At 37.3% G+C, this 16861-nt stretch overlaps 1 protein-coding gene across 1 annotated transcript in view; it reads right to left on the bottom strand.

Moving 5' to 3' along the window:
* Positions 1 to 16861, bottom strand: part of ZFHX3 (zinc finger homeobox 3) — a 693289-nt gene that overhangs the window by 440407 nt on the left and 236021 nt on the right. Inside the window, exon 7 of the mRNA XM_072872994.1 lies at positions 9475 to 9531. The gene's annotated coding sequence lies outside the window, so the exon portion shown is untranslated. The remainder of the gene's footprint in view (positions 1 to 9474; positions 9532 to 16861) is intronic.

Here is a 16861-nt window from a genome sequence, read left to right as displayed (position 1 = left end):
GGGAAGTTACGTATATTTACTCTGTACCCGCACGTTTTTTCAGCTGCTACATTTACTACCTGTGTGAAATGGCCGTATTTGTGCATGCTTGCATGTCTCTTATGAATGTGTATGCATTCCTACTGCGATGGAGCAGCCATGCATGATGCATGTGATGTGCAAACTGGATTTATGCGTGTTGAAATATTTCAGTATTTGATTCTTCTTCTTGACAGAGAGCAGGGCTTCCACTGAAAGCTCATTTAATAAAAATAATGCAATGCAAATGAACCCAAATCAGAAAAATTAGATTGATGGAAGTAGCTCGGTCGCTGTAATTACACAAGGTGTATTATTTCCTAAATTCTCTTTGCATTAAATATATACCATACATTTATCAAACATAATTAGCAGTTTAGGTGACAAGGCTTTTATTTTTCTCCTGCAATAAAAATCCCTCTACACTGGTATGTACATCTAAAATGTCATATGAACATTTTCTTACTATCGTTGTTTACTCCTCTAAGAAAAATTTCGTAGGCTCAAAGAATCAGAGGGGGAATACCATTTGGGACTTACAAAGCAGAAGATGAGGAAGACGGTTAGGTCAGCCTTCTATGGATTTCATGAGCATAAAATAAAATTAAATCAGTCAAAGCTTTTAAGGTTGTTAGTCAAATAAATCGTATTTGAAAGCAAAATAATTGATGATACCCCAGTACAGCTTTATTTCCCTTATAATCAGCATTTCATTTTTTCAAATATAGAAATAAATTGATGAACAAACAGCAATAGAAACAGAAGTTACAGAAGAAGCTGTCACAAAGTTGAATGTGGTCAATAGACATTCTGCTAAAAGAAACGCGTTTTCAGAAAAAGACAAAGTATATTCAACAAAAATCTTGGTTTTACGTAGCACTACCTTTCTTTGCTTTTCTTTGCCTTTCTTTGCCTTTTGCTGGCTTCCCTCTGTCTAAACCTAATTTAAAGACTAGCCTGGAGAATCTATTTTAAACCACAAAAAAATTAAGGTGATACTACACTGAGCTGAAGCAGAAGACTAATATTAATGCACTATTCTCAGATCTTTAGTGATACTCTTCAGGCTGACTTTCTCATTGACAGTCTGTCTTAAATTTGAGTTTCATGCCTTCAATTTCCATTTCAACTTAATACTATTGCAACATGTTTTCTAAGTGATCATTGTGTTTTATAATAGAGGTTGCTCCCTTTTTTTGCCCAAGATTGTAACAGTCAATACTGTGGGGTACATCTTCAAAACCATTCCAAAGATGAGTTAAACATTTGAGACTTTGTATACAAGCTGTGTTTGTTTTTAAATCTAGTGAACATTAAGATCAAAGTTGCGATGACTGAAAATGTCCTGTTTATTGTATAATGTGCAAAAGCAGTACCTTAGGAAAGTCCCTTGGAAAAGAGGCAAAATATTTTAAATGAGATGCATGCTTATGTATTTCTATAAATAATATTTACAAGAACATTAAATTACTGAACAAACTATACTTTTCAGGACTAATTAAAATATCTAATTGTAGTGTATCTCACACCTTCTGTGGAACCTCTATGGCAAGCAGCAGCCAATAAACCCCAGGTTTCACAGTACACGCAGTTCTGCCCGCTGTAACGCTGTCAATTCCTTTCTGCTTTTCCCCACTGGCTGTTTTCAGCAGACTCAAGCTGCAAGTGCACCGCTGCAAAAACAACTGTTTCACCTTTAAACAAAAACCTACCCATCTCAGTATTGGTGCTTTGATTTCATTTAATCTCTGTGGTACGCCCCAGGGCACCTTCAGTGTTTCTGTTTTATACATTCAAATCTCGATGTTCAAACTTAGTTCACTTTCTGAAAATAAACTCAGCTCGAAATGTATTTGTTTGCTTGTTTTTAAAGACATTTCAAAAAGCAAAACACGTTAACAAAATATTAGCCAGTTGTAAACTCTGAGCCTGGAAGAAGCCTGAACTGTTGTTAAGTCATTTGTTCCAGGATGGTTTGCATCATGTCCAGTTTGATTGAGAAGGGGAGAGAGAAAAGACTGCTTGCTGATTATACATCTAATATATATATTTCTTTACTATACATGCCTCACTGTGTATCATTCTTACAAAAATGCAATTTGCTTCCCACAAATGCCATCAACCAACAGGACAAGGGCCAATTCTGTTTATGCTGAATTTTCATCTATGTTTCCTGAACATTCAAGTGCTATTTTTCACAAGGCTTTAGAGCAAAATACTGAATACATGAACTACAAAAGCTGCCTGGTTCCACTGGAACGTAACTGCCCATATCCTCTCCCTTCAGTAAGATTTAAGGGAGTTTCTAGTCTCATAGCAACTAGCCCCAGACAGCGAATAGTTACAGGTTGTGATGCAATTTACTAAACATGGGGACATTACAAGCTATTAGACATGTTTAAGAATTTCATTAGCACATATGGACAATTGTGAAACTGAAATTCTCACTGAACCTAAATGCAACGACCTCAGCCTCACTGACCTCCTCACAACAAAATGAGAACGTTTCCAGCACAACTAAGAGAATAACGTTTTTTCTTCTCTCTCTCAATAGCTGAGTGTTTCTTTGGGAGTTTGGACACATGGGGGGTTTGTTTAGGTTTTGGGTGGTGTGGGGCTTTTTAATAGATCCACAGAAAATAACTATATCAAAATAATGGCAGAAAGCACTTTCAGTTTTTCTCTTAAAATCCCCTAGGACCATATGGGGACCTCAAGTCAAAAACCTTCACTTTAGAACAATAAATAAATAAACCCGCTAAAGCCTTCCCAAGGCCGGCCAACTGTAGCATAAGTAATGCAAGAGGCTGAGAGATGCCAGATAAATTTGATTACTATAAAAGATGGGAATACGTTTCTTTCCTCAGAGAATTCACAAAAAGGGGTCAAAAACAAAGCAGCACTGAAAGCGAACAACTTCATTTCGCCAGCAACTCAGGGCGAAAATACAATACAATTTCGCGGGAACATTTTATCACATTGGTGCAGACACCTCCTAATCTTCTATTTCTGAAAAAGGAAAACAGGAAAGATAGAGTCCAAGCAAAATGGGACTCTTCTTTCTTTTTTGGAAAAGTCAATCCGATTAATATATCAATTTAGTGAAGAGTTCAAGAACTGTTTTCTTCTTCCACCTGCTACCAGTGTCATAGTATCTCTAACACATTTCATGAGGGAAAAAAAAAGTAATCTTACACTTCGCGTTATTCTTCCTATTTGTCAGATTACCAAATCATTTATATCGAACACATTCAGAGAGCATCATTAGGAGAAATGACCTACCGTACTTTTCTTGTTAAAGAAAAACAAAGTCTTTCTTCAAAGACTCAATGTTAATTGTTACAGCCTTGAGTAATGATTAGATACAGAGATCCCCTGTGCACTATTCTCCATCTAAAAGATAGTCCCGATTTCACGTTGCGACATTTTTCCTCTGTAAATAGATGCGCTCTTGCCAGTTGCTATTACAACAGCACTAGTATTTTGCTAACCTCTCTGGAATTACTTTTTCCTTCATGCGTCCTAGGGCTGCACTTGGCTCTTTCACTAACACATCACGTTGGTGGCACACTCATACCGTTGCAGCTAACGCACCCTCATCCCTAGCAAATGCTATACGTTCAGCTAACAGCAAAAGCTATTCCTACTAGAATCTATTAGATTTCACCTTATTTTCATTTTTTCTTCAACGTCATCCAGTTCTCCCTATTTAACGTCCCAAACTTTCACTCTGTTAACAGCATCTCTCAGCATTGGGTCTTCAGCCCAATTTCAGTAATCCCTGTGTGATTTTTATAGGAGAGTTACACATATGAAGTTTAAGAAAAGGTTGGTCTTTGAGGAACAAGTCACTTCCATCCAGTCTGATAAATTCATTTTTAGCACACAAAAACTCTTTTATTTGCACTACACTGCTTACAAACAATCTTCTACTTTTGAAATAAATATTTTCCATGGTGTCAGTATATCACTTGCTCTACAGGACTCAGGAAAGGACAGACTTGCAGCACTTTTTACTAATCATATTTTTTAGTATTAAAGGAAGAAACTAAATGTTTCTGGAACAGTCAATCTTTGGCAAGTTCATTTTACTCCTTTTTCCATTAAGTTTCCTGTCTTTAATTCTTTCCTTCATGTTGCTGCAGTATTCTTCTTTCTTATACTAAGGAAAATCAGTCTGTAATCGAGAACATACAGCTCTATGTGGCAGTCCTTTCAAAATCTTTGGATGGACACTACTATCTAACTTAGAGCACATTAACCCTTTTAGTACTGAAGAAGTCTTGAACGAGCCTGAGCTGTCCTTCAGCCCATCCTAACACTCTGCTAGTTCTTCTCTTTTCAGTTAGGAGACTATGGAATCTTTGGCTATTAACTTTTTTTTTTTTTTTTTTTTTGTAGTAATGATTTTATTCCACTTGATTACTACAATTTGTAACTTGCCTGTGCTGACAAGATTCCCATTATTTATTGACTTCCCATTACTCTGTATTGGGGGGGGGGGGGGGGGAAGGGGGTGGTACGCAAGGTTTTTTTTGAAAGGGTTTCTTTTACAGGGAGGTTGACAGCCCATTCCTGCACGTTCTTCCCTTCTGCTTCGAATGCGATTTCCAGATAGCTTTTCTACCCTTGACTTACAACACACTTTCTGACTTTCCAACACGCAAGTTCTTAAATCCATCAGTCCAGATGATTTCACCAATAAATTTTGTTAATTTCCAAAATTTTGCCATTTTGAAATAAAGCAGAAATTAAGTAGTAGACTACTTTTATTCTTCCATTTCATTTAAAACAAATTTAAAGATTTGGGGTTTGCCATAAGCAGCTCTGAAGCATCTGCTAAGAAGCTCAGCTAAATGACAGTAAGATGAAGCAATCTATTGGCTATCACAGAGAAGAAAAACTTTTTCCTTTATAAGCAGTACTTCTTTCATGCTAGAAATTTAAGTCACAATTCCTAGTGCTATTTCTATTAGGTTTTCAGAGACTAGTATCCACACCCAAATTTGGACAAAACCAGTTCAGGGTTCAGTATTAAATGTTTTGCAGTAACCAAGCAGAAGCTTTTTTTGTGTCAAACAATTTTAGTAAAAAAAATGGTTGATTATCTGTTTTATTCATGCTATTGCATCTTATTTTATCACATTCTACTATATAATTGCCATGTGACTATCACTTTACCCCTTATTTCTTTTTTCCGCAGTATATGCATTCCAAAATCATGCATTTCCAGTAAAGCAAAGTTGAGTTAATATTTGTAATAAAACATAAAAAATGTTATCTCCACTAAATCAGCATAAATGTAACACCTTCATTTTCAACTTTCAAGGCCAAAAGACAATTATAATCTGGAATGCAGAACACTTCTAGTATGAAAAACATGTTTTAGTACACTAACAAATACTTGAAACAACAATCAGTACTTTAAAAAAGAGTAATTGCCCTCTACGGATTTCAAAACATTTTAAAACAAAGAGTAAGCCGAAGATACAAAGAAATTCAGTAATTTGACCCAAGACAACTCAAAGAAAAGAGAACAAGAGGAGGACAAAAATCTTCTCTGTTTGATGCTCTGTTTTTTCCTCACTGTATAAACAGAGCCAGCTTTACTGAGGAGCTGAAAGGTGACTACAGCGGCTTACAACCGCCCGTCTTGGCCATCACGCAATGGGCTACCTAGAGCTGGAGAGACTGAAGATAGCAGGACCACTGAGCAGACCAGCTCTTGCTCCCCCCTGTTACTAAGCTACGTGCAGTGGCTGCTTCTCTGCGACTGCTTACTCTGAGCTAAGCAGATGCTGCAAAGAAGCACTCACCAAGAATCAGCTGTCGGAAACCAACTGCTGTGCCCCAGCCAAGCGGCAGGTACGTGACCACAGCCAAATGCACAGTTACTGCAGTTTGTAAAAGCTGATTCCTGGTAAGCGGTTACCTCAACCAGCTACAGCAGCGGTATTCACCACGCAGCAGGTGGCTGGCAGCCAGCTCTCTGAACAACCCGCTCCTGCTGACACAGCGACAACAGGCTACCTAACAGCAGTGGGTTGTTCCACAGTGCCTACAAAAGTTTCTGAACCTGATCCTCAGCAAAGTAGCAGACCTGAAAAACACAGAGAGCTGGAGAGCCGGAGCACAGGCTCGCACACGCGGGAACTGCAGCAGGGAGTTTGGGTGTGTGCAACAGAAGAGAATGAAATACCAGAAGCACAGTCTGGGATCCTGGTGTGGGAGACCTGGAGAAAGGAGGGTGTAAAAAGCACTGGTGATACGGAAGTATGATCCAACATCAGTGAATGTAGGGTTTTGTTCCTCACTTCATTGAGTTTTGCACTCCTGCTCTGACAGGATAGCACAGAAGACGGGAAATCCGACTAGATGGATCAGTCAGGCAATTCTGGAGTCCCAGATATTGAATGAAGGAAACAATATTGAGAACTAAGAAACAGGCAATACTGACTATCATGAAAACAAACAAATTGGATGCTGGCTTTAAAAGCCGTCTATATGCTGTCACCTCCTTACAATCCTTTTTCTCTCTAACCACTTAAAAGGTTGCTTGCATGAGCATAGAACAGCAAAGCTGTTAGGAAGTACGTGTTTTTAGAGAACAGAAACACAAAGTGAAAATACTAAAAAAAATTTAATATAAATAATGAAGCAAGATTTATGAAAGTGCTTTCAATTTATTCAGACAGTATTTTCCCCTTTCTAAGAAACTTGGTAGCACAATATAAAAAATATTTTCCTTCCAGTATTAATTGTTTTCAATATTAACATAAAAAATCCTGACCGCTAGCAATTTAAAACCACAAAAAAATTATATGATAAGAGGCTTGGAGACAGATGTATGCAAATACTCTACGCAGAAAGGGTACTGTAACTTGCTTCCTGTGCTTGAGAGCGCACTTTTGGTGGGTCTATAAAACTAAGATGCAAAAATCTTCTAGAGTTAATAATCTTTGTACTTCAGTGGCATAATTAGTTGATTTTTTTTTACACCAAGGAGTTATTGAATAAACAGTCGAAACCTGCAGAAGGATGCTCCTGCACAGAGCAGTGAGTGATGGGCAGCTCTTTGACTGACTAAATGAACAAAGGGCTCCTGTGGATTTTAATAACGCTGATCCACTTATGAATCATAAATGATACAGAAGTCCTTTTGCATCTTTGAGATTTTCAAGATTGGGGGGAGTGTTTTCATCTGACAAAATGTTATTCATCATGATTTTTTTTTTTCCTTTAAGAAAACAACTGCATTTGATATGTGCTTGACATGGATGTCCTATCAGAGCCAATTTTTTAGATTTTCTGCCATAGGAAAGCTTTGTGAAAGAGAGCAGTACAGCAGGTTTTTCATACACTTTCACAATTATCTGAAATATTGCATAGGAAAGCTGAGAACAAACAGACTTAGCAGTAGGGCAGTAAGGCCACTAGAGAAAAGACCCTGAAACTAACTGACACCACTAGATTATAATTTCTCATGGTTTAAAAGAATTTTATTGGATTTTAAAAATTAGAAAACAGTTAATTAATATATAGTTTCTACTGTAACCATAAGCCTACAACAAAGTGTAAATAGATATAGCTGGGAGGTAAGATTAACATATATTTAAAAAAGAACCAGCTAATATTTTCAGAAGAAAAAGCCTAGGCAGCATTTGCTTTTTTGACTCTAGGAAGTCACGAGAACACATTTCTTCAAACTAAGTAACTCCAGGCTTTCTCTTTCTGCATATACCAAATACTCTTACCAGCCACAATGCCCTCTTATCTAGACATATTTATAATAGACATATTTATTACACTGTGTTCTTACACTATATACACATAATTCTGGATATTTTACATGTATGTAGTTACCTATGCACACATTCCTTAAATAAAATTTCAAAACTACATTTTCAGAATGACACAGACCTATCAAACTCAAATGCGAGGAAATACAAGTGTTTAACTAACCAGAACAATGTTACTTTGGACTCTTGTATGTATGCTTTAATTGAAATAATCTCATTTTTCCCCACAGGAGCCATATGTCTTTAAGTGCAGGAAAAAAAGTTTGGTTGACTAAGAAAGAAAACCAAAAAAGAAGGTTCTGTTTCTATCACTGCCCAAGAGTTCCTACTCTCTATCAACCATGCAAATATATGGCACACCCCACTGGATTCCCCGCTGGATATCACTCTTACCTCCACTCTAGTTCCTAAACCCACTATACCTCTCAAACTACTTCACTGGACTCTTGGATCTTGAATCCTATCATTCAGCTTTTAAAATTCTCACTTTAGGAAAGTTCAAAGCATTCTCACCACCACCATCATATCTGTATGTCATACTGTAAAGTAATGCTGCTTAGGCTCAAACAAAAACATACAAAACCCTAGAAAACTTCCTTAGGATATTTATTGATGCAGCATCTTAAAAGATTTTTCTAACAAATTTTTGTTTCTGTGAAAGACTTATGTCTTTCACATAAAAGCATAAGAGTTTTTTTAAAAAAATTAAAAGTTGGCATGTCTGAAACAGTATTAGAACAAATAGCCTCTCACAGCAGCGATTTCATAGACAGCAATGGCTGTACTCACTCTGTGCATCAGACAGGAATTTTTCATTTCATACATCATTTAAAACTTGCTGCAGTGATTCCACAAACCTGTCTATACCATTAGCACAAAGTGAAGAGAAGCCTTCTTTCCCACCCCCCACTCCAATTCAAGTTATTTTGGCCAAAATTCAACTGCGCACGTAGACAACCATAGCACTGATGACAGAGAAGCAAAGCATACTTATTACTAGATAATGAAGAAAAAAAAAAATCTTATATTTTCATAAATAATATTGCATATTGTATTTGAATACATCAAAATAAAATTATACTGTCTACATCATCAGCAAACTTACTGCGGAAACAATATACCATAGCAAGCAACCAGCTAATGCACACAGTTGTTTCAGTATTTTTAAACACAGATTTGCATTTATATCATATTTTCAGAAATTACTCTCCCAGGACAGTGTAAGAGTCTGGAACAAAGCTTCTCCTTGCAAAAATGCATATTCAGACAGAGATCACCTACATATTCTGTGGCCATTAACACAGGCAGATCACTTACTGCTGCAGCTGCCCCAGAAAAAAAATATGAAGATTATCATTATTGCTAAAGTTATTATTGGTGGTATGGTCCTTAAATGCTCAAATATAGAGCTATGTTCTGAAAATACATAATTCACTAACCTATGTGCTAATGCTCTAAACTCACACTGTGGCCACAATTCGTACACCTTCAGACTGTGTTAGACCGACAGCTGAAAAATGGACAGCTTTCACATAAAACTCATTTAAATAATGCTAAATACTTGCACTCGGAACTCAGCTTGGAAATACAAAGGAAGAGCTTTTCTCACCATATACGAAGGACTACTGGACTGTAGCATGTAACACAGGATACTCACTTCCTGGGCAGTAATTCAGTAATTCCACTTCTCGTTCAGGATAAATCCAGAAAGTAGCTAGCACAAATAAATGAAAAACACAAATTCAGCAGGGATTGGATGTGAACAAACAGAATTTTTTCTTGTCCATTTGACTGACAAAAAAAATCTCCTATGGCTTTCCTTTCTAGTCTAAAAGTAAAGGTGTGTTAGGAGAGAGGTTGCAACAGTAGTAGTTTGGTTCCACACTGGTATATATTGTTATTATGCTAATACTGGCATCTTAAATGCATACAATATCGGCATATTTGGACAGCAAAAATACGGTACGCACACAGTGTTAACCTAGTGTCACCCCTTGTGCCTCTCTGCACAGCCTGGTCCCCCACTTGACAGGACGCGTGCAAAGCAGGCCGTCGCCCCCAGCCCAGCCCTCCCCTTCCTCCAGCACCCATCCGCAGGTGGGGGACATGGTGGGCAGGAGTCTGCACCGCAGCACAGCCAGAGCGGGCAGCCCAGCTGCCTTCAGCCACCTCACGGCTGTTTGACACGCGAATTCCCCATGCCGTAGGGCAGAGCACAGCTCCCCGTTCCGCTCAGAAGGCACGTCTGCCAGGAAGGTGACATTGCTACCAAGCAAGCTATGATACAGGACAGCAGACCTGGCTGGAGAAGCAGCACCACGGTCACGGCCAGGCAGTCTAAAGGGACGTGAGGAGCTGACTTCAGCCTTGCAGACTCAGGTTTCCCCTCCTTTCGTATGACCAAAGCCAAACTCAACTCAGATTAGGCTATGAACACAAGGTGGGTTTGTGCTCACCATAGTTTCAAGTTTACGCTCAAAAGAGACCGTGGGCATGGCCATGCAGGGTGCTGGTCTCCAAACACCTTGTGTTCCTGCCCTCATAGAAAAGCCAAATCAGCCCAAGTTACTTCTGTAATCAACAGTTCTGCATGGAAAAAACAATGGAAAGCTACCAAGCACACAGACCCCTTCTTTCTACTCCTCAATCCATCGATACAGAGATTGAAAAACACGAACCAAATTGTAACAAAAGCTGCAGATGGAAGAACACCTTTGAAGAAAGAACCAGTTAATATTTTCAGAAAGATAAGGCCCAAGAGTCAATCATTATAAACAGTATGAAAGAGGCACTAAATATAAATTATATGACTCTCCTCCTTTTGTGTGTCAAAACAATATTTTAATTTTATTTTTAAATCTGCCAATCAGGGCAAAACTAATCACCAAAAAAGGTGTTTTACCTTTCAAACATCTGTCACATCTTAAAATTGCCCATGCCAAACAGACAGAATAAGGGTACATGGACAGTTTTCACAGATTCCACAGATTTCTGGGCTCAAAAATTAAACTACATGGATATTAATAAGAACTGAAACATCCAGTCAGTAAATTTCTTCTCTCTGGAAAAGACTTTGCAGAGGAAAAGAACCTTCAAGCAGTAAGCAGATAGATTATATTTCCTTTTTAAAAAGTTGAGAACAGGTTGCAGGGTTTGCAAGATAAGGTGGTCTAAAACAGGTACTGCAATTTTAAACAGTCCAAATATATCTTGTCATCTCCAAACACTGAACTATATTAAATTACAATCTCAATTAATAGCTGAGATTATTTCTAACAGTGAAAAGTGACATCATTTGCAACGCTACTCCAGTGAGCAGCTCTCTGCGCTGGGCTAGATGCCTACAGTTTCCCTACTCCTCTGACCTTAGCTGTAAAAATAATTGTTATTCTTCTCTGATGTTTCCCGAACTGAAGGAGAGAAAAATATAGAAAGAGAAGGAGGTCACTTATAATGAGAGGCGTTTCCACCAGGCAGATACCAACACAAAAACAGAGCAGGGAGCTGCACGCAGCAGAAAATGAGTCTTAAAATACAAACAAACCAAAACCCAACAGGATAAAGGATCAGAGAGGTCTAAATAGATTAGGCACCCACAGCATAAGTGAAAATCTAATCCCCAAAAGTGGTAGAGGGAAAAGGAGACAGGAAAAACACTTCAATATGGAAGGCAAGAGTGGTAGACAAGGAGGGTCAAGGGGTAGTCTCTGTGGAGCTAGATACAGGATCCAGGAAGCAAAGGGGAGTGAATCGAGAGAAAAGTAGAAAATCTAGGATAGTGATTTTGAATAAGATACATCTGGATTAGAAAAACAAATGAATGTGATGGAGGACAAGCAAGCTATAGTTCCACTGAGTGGGAGCGCCTGATGTTAGCATGGCTCAGCACCACACGCCACACTACCCAGTGCAACCAATAGTGCCCCGAGCAACGTCACCCTCCCGCTGCATACCTGAAGAGGAGCACACCTTCAGGAGTGTGAACCGCAATTCAATTTTCCACTCATTAATGTGTATTAAAATGAATATTGATCAAGAACTTTTCTCCACATCGACAGCCATATCACTGTAATGATGTGGAAAATACCTCAAAAATAATTTCTTAGATACAATGAGGAGAACTACTAGATAAGGCTCCATACTATTAACACTCAGTTAAATACAAAGATACGTAACAAGTTCATTATCTGTTTGCTGGCTCTGCAGCAAAAAAGTCTTATTGCTACTGAATTGTTCTTTCAAAAATTTTCAGTAAGTGCTGAGATTATATGCTGATACACCCTCCTTTTCAGTCAACACCAAAATATTTCTGTAAGCGTTAAGCGTTGCGACCCTGAAAAACTTTGATTTTAAGTAAATTAAAGGACAAGCTACAACGATAACTTGAATATTCCTATTATTTTTAACATGCCAGAACACATGTAAGTTATCAAAATGTGGTAAGTCATATGAATCAAACGTTTCTGAGTTATGAGAATTTTTGCGAGTAGCATAGTACAGGAACACAAGAAAGGTTATAAAATCTCAAGACCATTCAATGACAGCTTGTGGAAAGCTTCCCAAATTACTTGTCCATGTGCAATGAAACAACCAGCCACATGATGAAAGATTTTACTAAACATGAAATAAATACAAATGGTTATCTAGTTACATTTATGCAGCAAGTATGTAAATCTGCTTGTCTACATTCACAGCACAGTTTCTTGAAAATACCAGTCTCAGATACAAGCCACTGACATTCCAGTATCATTAGCTGAAAACTTAAAGGGAACTTACATGTACTGACTAATACTGCATAATTAAAAAAGATAAGAGTCAGAAAAAAGTAGACAAGCATTTCTACAGATTCCTCTGTTAAAGGCTCCACAGGTTCTCCTACATCAAAGAGGTAAAGGCTCTACTACCGATGCCACTATGCTTCACAAAATAAGTGCACCCAAAGAACACCGCAATACCAACAATTCACAAAGAAGCCCGTGACCCTAGGCTTCCAGGATCCCTGCCTTGCCCTTCTCCCTCCAGCATGGCTTCACTGCAGGTGTTAGCAGATGGGCAGGTGCAAACAAGATTTGGTGTTAGCAAAGAAGAACTAATAAACCAGCAGACATCTGATATAACGGTGCATCTATGACAAGAATTCTGCAGCTACCTATATTATTTCTGCCATAGTATTGTCTGCGTAACCTTGAATTGCGAATGCTTACCTGAATGTAGCAAGCAAGCATGTCAATGCAGACCATGCAGTAAAGATCTATAGCTCTAAACTGTTCCACCTTCATCGTGAACTTCTCAACTCACAAATCAATAAAATATTGAGTAATAAACAATAAGCCAGAAATATTCTTGAAAAAAAAAAACCCACCTTATTTAGAATTGTGAATCATGGAGCCTACACATTTTCCAACATAAGTTCAGGAAATAAAAATCTCATTAAAGCTTTAGCCAAAATTTCTAATTCATCAAAGGACCATGTTCTGAATACCAATGACTTTCACGAAAAAGAAGCATTTTTTTCTTGTCTGTAAAATCTCTCTTAGGTTACAAAACCAAATCTGATGACACTGAAAAGTCTTTCAGGAACAAAGACAGACGAGTAAAACAACCACCAGATCTCTTTAATTCCATGCAAAAGTGTCAACAGCAAAATCACTGCATCTCTTCCATAGCAGAATATTAAATAGTTCATTAATATCCATTTTCCCTTCTTCTCTTTTCAGAGGCTACTAAAATTGTTTCTGTTTGATTTTACATGAGTGAAACTCCTCCCAAACGAAACAGGTACAAGTATCTTGAAAGAACATTCAAGTGTACATCATTCAAGGCCTTGGCAGTCCCTATCTCTGTGAAACAACAATAGCATCCCACTAATAACAATGACTTGCTTAACTATTCATTTTTGTAAATAATGGAACTGAAAATTATCTAGTGATGAATTTACAGTTCTACAATGCGTCTCAGGGATGAAAATGAATAGGGACGAAGAAATTATGTATATTACAATGGGTGACACACAGAACTTAAGATTCTAGCTAGCTCCACAGAAGAACACAAGCCGGAAAGTGTGGCACTACAATTTTTAGCATTTTACCTTTGTCTAATACTACTGTGAGACATCCTATATGTATTGTTTATATTATAGTAGCACTTAAAGACTCCAATTAAAACCCAAACACCACTACATTAGGCAGAAATAGTATGAAAAATACAATAGGTGTCATAGCCATTTTAATTCCAAACAACCACAATAAATTACCTATTTCTCAGATATGCCTGCCTTTATATTGTACTTACCCACAGAATTTAACATATTAGTTCTTATATTCAGGGAGAGCATTACAAGGATTGCCTAGGTAGCCTTTTTAGCCTTTTTTTAATTTGAAAACTATATTAAGATTTCCAGTGGAGGCACACAGCCTAGAGAGTGAGTCTACTGACACAAGGCTTGCTTTCCTTAATCACCCTTCCTGAGAAGCCGCCCATGGAACCACAAGACCCTGTGGACCATGAGCTGAAAAAGCCTGCTCCCCTGAGGTATAAGACTGCAATTTTACAGAAGATACATGCATTTAGATTTTCTTCTCATTGCTCCTCCTTTTTAGTGAATTCCTTCTTTTCTTTTAGCTTAAGTCCTGACATACTAAACATACCACTTTACTGTGGTCTAGGCTATCATCTGACTATTAAGATATTTGCACACTGAACAACTTAAGTCTGAGAACTAGGTATGATCTATTAGAAAGTTATTCCGAGCTAGAGATACATCTTGCATATATGTCTAGCCAGTCAGATAACTCAATATTGGTCTGTTTTGACTTGAAGAGGACACCACAAGTTAGCGTAGATATTGAAAAATAAGATTATTTGGAGGCAGGAAACTGAAAAAGGTTACAACTTTTCTGGTAACAAGGGAAAACACTAAGTTTCTATACAAAAAAAAGTTAATACCCATTCCTTTGTGTTTAAGTAACAAATGGCAAGTGTTTACACTGTGACTATTAGTTCTCTAGTAGGCTGTTTATTATAAACAGTATTTCAAACAGAGGACTTTAAGAGACAATGTATAAATATTTTAAATGGTAAAATATAGGTGTTGGCTTTTTTCGTACGGTGTCCAGAAAATTTGCACAAACACATCAACTTCTCCACCTAGGGAATTTACTTTATTGTTAAGTTTGCATTTAAAACAAATGTACATGACCTATTTTGGGGCTAATATAACTAAAAGGAACCTATTTTTTGTTTATTATTTATAGAAGATTCACTTCAGATTAGGCCTTTTGCAGACATGTGTATCTGTGTGGCATCATAAAGCATCTCCAGATATCCCCCAGCACTAAAACAGACGAGAAAATGACAAGTTAGGATGTATCCCAGTACACACAGTATTTTATAAAAGCTAAGATTAAAAGCTGTTTTTTTCCTCTTCAGAAAGGCCACATGAAAGAGCTAGTACCATGGCTAATGCATTGACCTTCTGTGTCTGATAATGACAAGTTCAAGTTCCTAGAGTTGGATAAGATGGGGAACTAAAGTAAGTGCACTCAAGCAACGAGTTCTCCTGCTCTGTTAGAATCCTACTCACAAAACTAGCCCTATAGAAAGAAAAAAGAAAACAGTTTAATTTTTTTTATATATATAACCAAGGAGTTTTTCTACACCATCAGCAGGTCTCACAACTACTTCCTTCAGAGTCTTCAATCTAAGGCACTCATGGTTTCTTTCACTTTTTAATAGCAAACTTGAAATTATTTCATGAGAGTAAATGATGTCAATTTATGAAAAAACAGATGTAAAATTGCTGCTTGTGTCTAAAATTTCACATTTTCAGCTTTTTTGCTTGTGAACAGAGGAAGAGTAAGACACAGTAAAATCATATATGTCATATAAGAGATACAACATCTCTTTACAAACCTTGCCTTCCAAACTTCCCGGAAATCAGAAATACATTTTTATACAACAAGCAGACTTCTTAAAGTTAACTCCTCTGGAAGTCTAGCATCTGCCTTTTGTTTTCAAAGCAGGACAGCAAAAGTACATCAAGCATTTCTTCCTATCATCAACTAAGAAAAACCACAGCTGACCTAAAGCCTTTATTCCTATCAGTCACTAGTTCCGTACAATTTTGCAGGTTACAGGGTCTGGAACTCTTCAGGGGCAGAATAAAACTCCTTCACAATGCTGCTGGCACGACTGAGGCACAGACAAGAAAGCTGCTGCCATCAAACCAGGCACCGACAGCAATAGGTTACATAGGTAAGGCAAATAGAGCTTGACTAAGGAAAGTAACTAATAAAGCTTCTTTTTTTCTAAATGACTAGCACTAATAATAATACATATTAGGATGTACTACTAATACATACATATGACTGTTTCAGCACATTTTATATTTTCAGATATTTATATTTCAAATTACACAGAGATATTACAACCTTTACATCTTTTTTTAAAGTTATATAACATAAATAATAAAGGCTAAAAAAACGGTAGGACTCAAGCTGGTGTAAATCAACATGTGCATCATCAGTTTTTAATCATCAGATCATACCCAGCGTTTTACACTGAAAGATTCCCGACAGGACAGACTGTGATCGCAAAGGGAACAATACCATTCCAAAAAAGATTCCCTTTTAAATTTGGTTCTTGAAACAGTATTTCTAATTTCCTCCTTCTCACCCCCAATTCGAGCTCATCTCAGAAACCATAATTTATTTAGAAAGAGAAATTAATCTTAAGCATCTCCAAAGTCTTGGGTTATTCCACTCCAGTAAATTTTCATAAATGGAAATTTTTGCTTTTTCTTAGAAAACACTGTGATATTAAATACAAAAAAACACACATTAAAAGAACACTAACATTTCTAAAACAAGAGCTTGAGCTGAAGTTAAGAAATTGCCATAATTAAACTTGTCCAGGAAGACAGATTAAGGTCAAATATGTCTATTAATTTTGGGTATCCACTCTAAACCACCTTAGACTTGATTTTTTTTTTCCTTTTTTTTTTTTTTTTTAAGCACACAGCATTTCACAGCATTTAATACATTCCT

The sequence above is a fragment of the Ciconia boyciana genome, chromosome 9 (assembly GCF_034638445.1).
Source record: "Ciconia boyciana chromosome 9, ASM3463844v1, whole genome shotgun sequence".
In the NCBI taxonomy this organism is placed as follows: domain Eukaryota; kingdom Metazoa; phylum Chordata; class Aves; order Ciconiiformes; family Ciconiidae; genus Ciconia; species Ciconia boyciana.
This window is presented reverse-complemented; position numbering and strand designations above follow the sequence as displayed.